This window comes from Coffea arabica, chromosome 10c, assembly GCF_036785885.1.
Source record: "Coffea arabica cultivar ET-39 chromosome 10c, Coffea Arabica ET-39 HiFi, whole genome shotgun sequence".
In the NCBI taxonomy this organism is placed as follows: domain Eukaryota; kingdom Viridiplantae; phylum Streptophyta; class Magnoliopsida; order Gentianales; family Rubiaceae; genus Coffea; species Coffea arabica.
The window spans coordinates 16,915,902-16,925,726 of NC_092329.1; the positions used below are offsets into that span (position 1 = coordinate 16,915,902).

A 9,825-nucleotide genomic window follows, 5' to 3' on the forward strand; every position below is an offset into this window, starting at 1 on the left:
ATGAGTCTAACAATTTATGTTCTTTCTTTACAGTTCCGGATCACCTTCAATTGGTTGTTGTTCACTGACCATGCTAGAGCAACCCTTTTGGAGAGATCAATCTACATAATTCATATAGATAATTCTCTCATGCCCAAGGCCTTTGCAACCCACCACTATTGGTGTTTAACAACAGTTGACTCTCTTCAATCAGCAAGTCCAAGTACTAATATGCTTTACACATATAACCATGTTCTTCAAGGCTTTAGTGCTCTTTTTTCTAATGATGAGCTAGATCACCTCAAGAAGTCCCCTAGATTTGTGTTAGCTTATAAAGATAAAGTGATTACACTTCACACCACACATAAAATGAATTCCTATCTCTAAATCCCTCCACAGGAATATGGCCGGTTTTAAACTTTGGCAAGGATGTTATTATCGGTGCTATTAACTCTGGCATTTGGCTAGAGAGTGAGAGCTTGAAAGATGATGGGATGACTCAAATTCCAGCAAAGTGGAATGAATTTGTGAGGAAGGTGAATAATTCAATTCATCAATGTGCAACAATAAGCTTGTTGGTGCTTGATACTTCAACAAAGCTGTAATTGCTTTCAATCCTGGTGCTAACATCACAATGAACTCGCCTAGGGATTTTTTTGGTCATGGTACTCACATGGCATCCACCGCTGCTGGAAGTTATGTAGAAAATGTATCATTTTTTTTCTATGCTAAGGGGACGGCTAAAAGGACTGCACCACATGCTAGAATAGCCATTTATAAGGTCTATTAGATGGAAAGATCCTACACTTCTGACTTTCTTACTGGTATAGATCAAGCTATTGCTGACGGTGTAGATGTACTATCTATATCTCTCGATTTATATGGCGTTGATCAATTTTATGAGAATCCAATAGCAATAGCTTCGTTTGTAGCAATAGAGAAAGGGGTGTTTGTTGCTACTTCAGCAGGAAATAATGGCCTTGAATCTGTAACCTTGCATAATGATATTCCATGGGCCTTGACAGTAGCAGCAAGAACTGTTGATCGTTCCTTTGTTGGAACATTGACCTTGGGTAATAGACTAATAATTATTGAATAGATAATATTCCCAGCAAGTGCTTTAGTGGAGAACTTTCCCCTGTTTTACAACAAATCATTAGCTTTATGTGATGACTTTCAGGCATTATCTACATGTCCCTATGCCATCATTATATGCAATGACACCGGACATATTCTTGAACAATTAGTTATGGTTGCTAGGTCAAATTCTGCTGGAGCAATATTTATATCTGATAATATAGTTTTGTTCGAAAAAATAGGTGTTCCATGGCCTGGAATTGTGATTAGCCCAAAAGAAGCACCAACAGTGCTCAAATATGCGAAAACTAGGAATAATCCTTTGGCAACCATGAAATTTTAGAAAACCATCATAGGCAAAAAGCCTGCACCTGCAGTTGCCTTGTATTCTTCAAGAGGCCTTTCAAAGAACTACCTTGAAATTCTGAAGCTTGATATAATGGCCCCAGGGTCACTAGTCTTGGCAGCTTCCATTCCTAACCAAGCTGCAGCTATGATTGCCTGCACCTGCACTTGCAGTTGCCTTGTATTCTTCAAGAGGCCCTTCAAAGAATTGCCCTGGAATTCTGAAGCCTAATATAATGGCCCCAGGGTCACTAGTCTTGGCAGCTTCCATTCCTAGCCAAACTACAGCTATGATTGGTAGTGGTACAGCCTTATCAAGTGAGTACATAATGATGTCTGGAACTTCCATGGCTTGTCCTCATATTGTTGGTGTGGCTGCATTACTGAAATGTGCTCATCCTGAATGGAGTCCAGCAGCTATCCGATCCGCAATGATGACAATAGCAAATCCACTGGACAATACTAATAATCCTATCAAAGACAAAGGTCAAAAGTTGAAAATGGCTTCACCACTAGACATAGGAGCTGGTCAAATTGATCCAAATAGAGCCCTTGATCTAGGTCTTATATATGATGATACTACGGAGGCTTATGTGAATCTCTTATGCTCCATGAACTACACCAGCAAGCAAAATTTAACAGTAACAAGATCAAAAACTTATAATTGCATAAAGCCTTCTCTTGACCTTAACTACCCGACTTTTGTGGCATTATACAATAATCGATCAAAAAGTATGATCCAAAATTTCAAGAGGACTATCACAAATGTTGGAGATGGTGCAGTTACTTACAAATCTAAGGTCACAACACCAAAGAATTGTGCAGTCAAAGTCTCACCGGATACATTTGTTTTTGAAAGGATGCTTGAGAGACAAAATTTCTCTTTGACTATGCATTATATAGGAAGGAACAGTGGCATTTGGTTGGCTAGTTTGGGTGGATTATACTGAAAAACACACAATTAGGAGTCCCATTGTTGTGTCACCAGTAGTGACACTCATCAATTGTACAATTTTTTTTCCTTCAATTCTCTTCAATTTCTTTGATGTTGTAAGTGAATTTCTTACAATTTCTATTTGGAGATTGGCTTGTCCTAAACTTGGTTGCATGGAATTTTTTTTCCTCTGATAATAGATTTGAGTTTTAATGACTGTGTCTCACAAATGAAATAGGTCTGAAGTACATCTTCCAGTGAAATGCATAATTTATAATTAATTCATGTAGATCACGGTTTGTGACGACCTATCTCCCCCTAGGGTGTACCCCAGGGTTTGGCGGATCGCCTGGCCAACTCTCGCCAGAATTCGTTCACTCTTAATAAATAAAATAAGGTATAATTTCAAGAATAAGTGAAATAATAGTTTCCAAACTTGGAATGTGTACTTACATTCATATCTATCCCAAACATTCATACAATTCCAAATATAACAAAAGTTGTGAATTTTACATACATTCAACCCTAATCGAGCACTAGCGCGAGTACAATCGTAAAAATTTAAAAACTAGACTATGCTAGCTTGTACCAGTCTGACACCCTTGCTCGTATCCCCTGTAAGGAAAACAAAAACTAAAAGAATGAATTAAAAATCCAGTGAGGTTCCAATACACATAATCAAGCAATTGAAACAAGGACATATCGAGAAAACATTCACAATATAAAAGCAATGAAAAGACACTCATTAAAAGGATACATGTTCACGTGGAGCTATTCGTTCATTCATTCGCCAACCATTTTCCTTATCCCTCCAAGAGTCGAAAACATTTTTTTTCTTTTTTGCAAGTGAAAACTCCTTCAATGTTCTTGACATTCATTCATTGATTTCATTTCCCGCCACTAGCCAATTCACTGGCCAGTTCTCTACCAAACTTCGTGATCATACTTGAGTATACCAAAATACTGTCCCAGGGTCACTAGCCGCCTGATTGAATCCGCTTCTGGCTCGAGTCGGCTGGCAATGAAAGGTAAGGGCCCAATTCAGCCAAAAGTCTTACATTCATGCACAAATAGTATTCAATCATTGAAAATTCATTTTTTGGCTTGGGTCGAGTGCGATAAAGTACACACTTGCCCCTCGAAAATTCATTTAACAATCATTAGAAAGCATTTAACATGCAAACAATCACTCACAGATATTCACATAATCACTTATTGCACAAACATACAAGAAACACTCACTAATATGAGCAAGAGATATGTCAGAAGTTTCCTTCCGGATTGTACTCTGGATCACCAAAGAAACTTAGATTAGTCAAAATAAGATATTATAGTTCAAATAATCAAAATCTCGATGAACCATTAAAAATCTAGAAATTACTTGTGCAAATATGAAAATACAGTTTTAGAGCGAATAATAACATTTGAACTTCCAAGTCACAAAAAATCTTGAGTCATTTCTCAAATTCAAACACAACAAAAGAAAATTCCAGGAATCAGTAGTTGAAAGAACAACCAATCCCAAATTGAATTGAGCAAATGTAATTCAAAGTTTTCGAGAGAAAACTAACATTTTTCATCTTAGTTGATACCAAATCTGGGTAAAAAAATAACTCATATACTACTGATGCAGATACGGGTGCGTAACCACTTCAACCTTGGGTCAAGGACAACATTGATGGTCCGATGACAAGATCAAGATCTAAGAAGGTGAAGGAAGCTTTAAGAGCCTTGATTATTCACCATACCAGCAAGGAGCAGGCTAAATTTGAAGAATTGATGGACCATGAAGTTACCTTGCTCACTTGTACATTTGAAGTGCAAGAATGATCTCCTACTTGGTAGATTAGTTAGTAATTGTTTTAAGACTGTCTAGTTTAGTAGTTGATAGGCGTTGAGTATTTTATCACTTATTGGGCCTTATCGGAAAGCCTTAAAGAGCTGGCTCTTTAAGCTCTTTATGCGGACCGAATTTCTTTCAGGTTTATGTGGGCCGGATTTTGCCCTAGTTTTAGCCTATAAAAAGGCACCTCTTGTATGAGTAAAAAAACAGAATATTTTACAACCAGAAATCGTGAGGAATTTTCCTTCAAGTTCTTAATCGAACTTACTCTTAAATTCTTGAGTTCATTGCTTAGGATTCGAATCTGACTTTATCGATTAGCTTGTTCCCTAATCGTGGTGTCTCTTCATCCATCATTATTTGCTTAAGGTTGCTGATTGCCTTTGTGTGTCAGAGGTCTTGAGTTCATGAGAACAATCGAGTTCAATTTCCATTGGGAGAAAAGGTCCAACTCTGATAACTACAAGGTTGGGAGGTTCTAGGAGGGTCTTCCCCTAGGGTTGCTCATCAGTTGGTAATCAGAGCATCAGGTTAATTCTCTTTCAATTGAACTTGTTCATATCTTATTAGTTTGTGTCTTTTGTCAAAAAAAAAAAAACTGTAGCGATTACTATTCATCGTTACTGTTCCGAAATACTGTTCATCGTTACTGTAGCGTACTGTTCACGTTACTGTTCATCCGAAAAAAAAACTGTTTGGGTATTGTCTTTTTGTGTTTTCTGTCCAACTTTTGTTCTTGAGTCTGTTATACTTTTGTTCGGGTTGTTAGGGTTTAAAGACAAAAAAAAAAAAAAAAAGAGAGAGTCACGTACCTTATATTGTTTTTTTTAGTGTCCAAGTTACTAGAGTATTGCTGGAATTTTTCTTTTGAGTATTGCTGGAAGTCTGTTTTGCCTATTTCTTGAGTATTGGTTGTTGTTCTTGCAAACCCTAAACACCACAACATAATTTGGGGAAGTTCTTGAGCTTCTTGAACAAATTCTTGAAGTTCTTGGACCACCAAGCCTTGTTTTGAAGGTTCTTGAACAATAAATCAAGAACTAGGGTCTTCTTGAAATTTGCATAACCTTTCATCCATTTTTCTTAAACTTGTTGGTGTGATCTGAATTTGTGTTCCTTGAAGAGCCGAAAAAAAAAATGAAAGAAAAAAAAAAGGAAGAAGAGAAGGCATTGGCTCTCACACAAAGGAAATCAAGTTTCCCAAATCTTGAGTTTCCAATTCTTGATTAGTCTCCAAATCTTGGTTGATTTCCCAAAATTTTGAGTTTCCTAATCTTGATTGGTTTCCAACTCTTGAGTTCCAATCTTGATTGAATTCCAAAGACCCCAAATGACCTAACCAGCCCCAAACACCCCCAAATCAGTTTCCAAAACCAAACCTAAACTGCCACAAACACCATTTACCATCCAAATACTGGCCAGAAACTCAGCAAAAACAGCCGCTCAAAAAAAAAAAAAAACAAAGAGAGGTTCTAGCTTCGGGTAGTGTTTCTAGGATTTACAAAATTCTGCTTTGTATCTTATTACTTGCTTATAGGGTAATTAATTCTGGAATTTTTGAGAGTTTAAGTTGTTTTAAGAACTTTGAAAAGGAAAATTGAGAGTGAGTGCGTTTCCTTGAGTGATACACGAGTGCTTTGTGAGGTAGACTAGGATACACTTGTTTTGCAGGTTTGACAATATGTCTCAAGAGGGGAACATGCCTGAGCCGTCTGAAACCGACGTGTCACTCAAACTGTGCTCCAAGCTCTTCAAAAACAAGTGGAGAGACAAGAATTTGTGACGACACAACTATCCGACAGGTTGGCTGCCATTGAGATGCGAGGTACTGGAGATATTCCCAATAGGGCTTCAAGTGCTCAGAGTGTTGAGCATGATGCAGATGATGAGGGGTATCATTCTAACACCTCATTCCGATCAAGGAAAAGCCACAGGGAAGCGAGGGAAGGTCGAGACCGACCTAGGAGAACCGATGATAATCTTGGTTCCATCAAGACTAAGATGCCTACCTTTCATGGAAAAAATGATCCTGAATCTTACTTGGATTGGGTTAGGCGAGTTGAGCAAGTGTTTGAAGTCCACAACTACTCTGAAGAGAAAAAGGTGAAACTTGCGGCTATTGAATTTGAAGATTATGCATCCATTTGGTGGGAGCAAGTATGTGCCATAAGAAGGAGAAATAGGGAACCACCAATTGACACTTGGGCTGAAATGAAGCAAGTGATGAGGAAACGATTTGTACCCTTTCATTATACCACAGACTTGTACAATCGGCCCCAACGACTCACTCAAGGTTCTAATTCGGTTGATGAGTACCACAAACAAATGGAGGTAGCGATGATAAGGGCCAATGTCCAAGAGGATCCGGAAGCAACCATAGCGAGGTTCCTTAATGGATTAAATCCTGAAATTAGGAAGAATGTTGAACTTCAAGACTACTTTGAACTTCAACAAATGGTGTCTTATGCAGAGAAGGTGGAAAAGCAAGTCTTACCTCTAAAGACACCTAGTGGCCGAACCACTACATCCTCTTCCACCCCTTGGAAAAGAAATCAATTGCCAACATCCAGTGCTTGGCCAAGGCGAGGTAATAGAGAGAGGGAAAACAAGCGGATGGAACAACCGTCTCATCCGAGTGCAACTTCTTCTAAACCAACCCCGCGGTCAACTCTTCCAGGAGCAAATACATCTACCAACCAGCCAAAGGCATGTTTCAAATGCAAGGGAATTGGCCACCTCATGGCTCAATGCCCTAACCGAAGCATCATGTATATGAATGAAGAGAGAATGTGGCAAAGCGAAGGAGAGGAGGAATATGCGGACATGCCACCGCTTGAAGAAGAGGGGAAGGATGATGACCTGATTGAAATAGAAGAGGACCCCGTGGCTCGAACTATGGTGACTATGAGAGTGCTAAATGCACAAGCTCAAGAAGATGATCTCCAACGGACCAACATTTTTCATACAAGAAGCAAAATTGGAGATGAGGTATGTCTCATGATCATTGATAGTGGCTCTTGTACTAATTGCGTAGCTGCTGACTTTGTTGAGCAAAAACACCTTCCATGGACTTACCACCCTAAACCCTATAGACTATCTTGGTTAAATGATGGGGGGGAAGTCAAGGTGACCAAACAAGCTTTAATCGCTTTTTCTATTGGTCGGTACAAGGACCAAGTTTTATGTGATGTAATTCCTATGCAAGCTAGTCATGTCTTGTTGGGACGTCCTTGGGAGTATGATAGACAGGCTGATCATATTGGACTTACCAATAAATATAAGTTCATTATGGACAACCTCAAAATCACTCTGTCACCATTGACACCTACACAAGTGTATGAAGAACAATTGCATTTAAGAAAAGAGAGAGAGAAAAGGCAACGAAAGAAACAAAGAAAAAGCCGAATGAGAGAGAGAATGAGGGAAAAAAGAAAGTAGAGGCCAAGTTGAGTGAAAAAGGAAATTCGAGTGAGAAAAAACTCAATGAGGCCGAGAGCTTGAAGGTGAAAAAAAGGAATTTCTATCCAAGTGTGCGTGAGGTAGATATGGCTTTGAATGCACAAAGTCTTCTCGTAGTACTTCTGTACAGGGAAGCTGATTATTCTTCTTTTTACACACTAGGCATAACCGATTCTCTTCCTAGTGCAATCTACTCTCTTTTCCAGGAATTCAAGGATGTGTTTTCGGAGGAACTACCGAAAGAATTACCCCCAATTCGAGGTATTGAACATCAAATCGACTTTGTTCCTGGAGCAATTCTACCAAATCGACCAGCCTATAGAGCAAATCCGGAGGAAACAAAGGAAATCCAAAGGCAAGTCGATTCCCTCCTTGAAAAGGACCAGGTTCGTGAATCTCTTAGTTCTTGTGCAGTTCCCGTTATTTTAGTACCTAAGAAAGAAGGGACTTGGAGAATGTGTACAGATTGTCGTGCAATTAATAAAATTACTGTTAAGTATCGTCATCCCATTCCCAGGCTAGATGATATGTTAGAAGAATTGCATGGAGCAATCATTTTCACTAAAATTGACTTAAGATCTGGTTATCATCAAATAAGGATAAAGGAATGTGACGAATGGAAAACTGCTTTCAAAACGAAGTATGGTCTTTATGAGTGGCTTGTGATGCCTTTCGGCTTAACAAACGCCCCAAGTACTTTCATGAGATTAATGAACCATGTTTTAAGGCATTTTCTTGGAAAGTTCGTTGTTGTTTATTTTGATGATATATTGATCTTTAGCAAGTCTTTAGAAGAGCATGTTGAGCATTTGCGACTTGTTTTAAGTGCCTTGCGTGAAAATAGGTTATTTGCTAACCTGGAAAAATGTGTCTTTTGCACTCCTGAGGTTAACTTTCTTGGTTATATTGTTGGTGCAAATGGCATAAGTGTTGATCCAGCCAAGGTAAAGGCTATCATGGAGTGGCCGACTCCAACGAATGTGTCTCAGGTAAGGTCTTTTCATGGTCTTGCAAGATTCTATAGGAGATTTGTTAAAGACTTTAGTACTATTGCAGCACCTTTGAATGAGATAGTTAAAAAGAATGTGGGGTTTCAATGGGGAAAAGAGCAAGAAGAGTCGTTTAATAAGTTTAAAAATTTGTTAACTTCAGCACCTATTCTTGCTTTGCCTAATTTTGATTTGATGTTTGAAGTTGAATGTGATGCTAGTGGGATTGGCATCGGGGCTGTTTTACATCAAAATAATAGGCCCTTGGCATACTTCAGTGAGAAGTTGAGTGGGGGAGCTCTTAATTACCCTACTTATGATAAAGAATTGTATGCTGTTGTGCGTGCTCTTGAAGTGTGGCAGCATTATCTTATGCCTAAGGAATTTGTGATACATTCTGATCACGAATCAATTAAATTCCTTAAGGGGCAGGGTAAGTTGCATAAAAGACATGCGAAATGGATTGCATTTATTGATTCCTTTCCATATATCATTAAGTATAAGAAGGGAAAAGATAATGTCGTTGCGGATGCATTGTCTAGAAGGTATATTTTGATCACTAACCTGAGCACTAAGTTACTTGGGTTTGAGCACATTAAAGACTTGTATGCACATGATGCTGATTTTTCTAATGTGTTTCAAGCTTGTGAACATGCTGCATTTCAAAAGTTTTATAGGCATGAAGGCTTCTTGTTTAAAGAAAATCGCCTATGTATTCCCAACTGTTCACTTAGGGAATTACTTGTTAGAGAAGCCCATAGCGGAGGGTTGATGGGGCATTTCGGTATTGATAAAACTCTTGACATTTTGCATGAGCATTTCTATTGGCCTAAAATGAGGCGTGACATTGCTAACATTTGTGATAAGTGTTTAAAGTGTAAGCAGGCAAAGTCAAGAAGTAACCCTCATGGATTGTATACTCCTCTACCCGTACCTCATGCTCCTTGGATAGACATATCCATGGATTTTGTGGTTGGTTTACCAAGATCTTCTACAGGTATGGATAGTATCTTTGTTGTAGTGGATAGATTTTCTAAAATGGCTCATTTTATCCCTTGTAGAAAAACAAATGATGCGCGTCATGTTGCTGATTTATTTTTCAAGGATGTGATTAGATTGCATGGAGTACCGCGTACTATTGTAAGTGATAGGGATGTGAAATTCTTAACCTATTTCTGGAAATCACTTTGGGGAAAGTT

General features: G+C 38.6%; 1 pseudogene; it reads left to right on the forward strand.

Annotated features, from left to right (window-relative positions):
• LOC113713979 (subtilisin-like protease SBT3) lies at positions 1-2,596 on the forward strand (annotated as a pseudogene).
• The last annotated feature ends 7,229 nt before the right edge of the window (positions 2,597-9,825 follow it).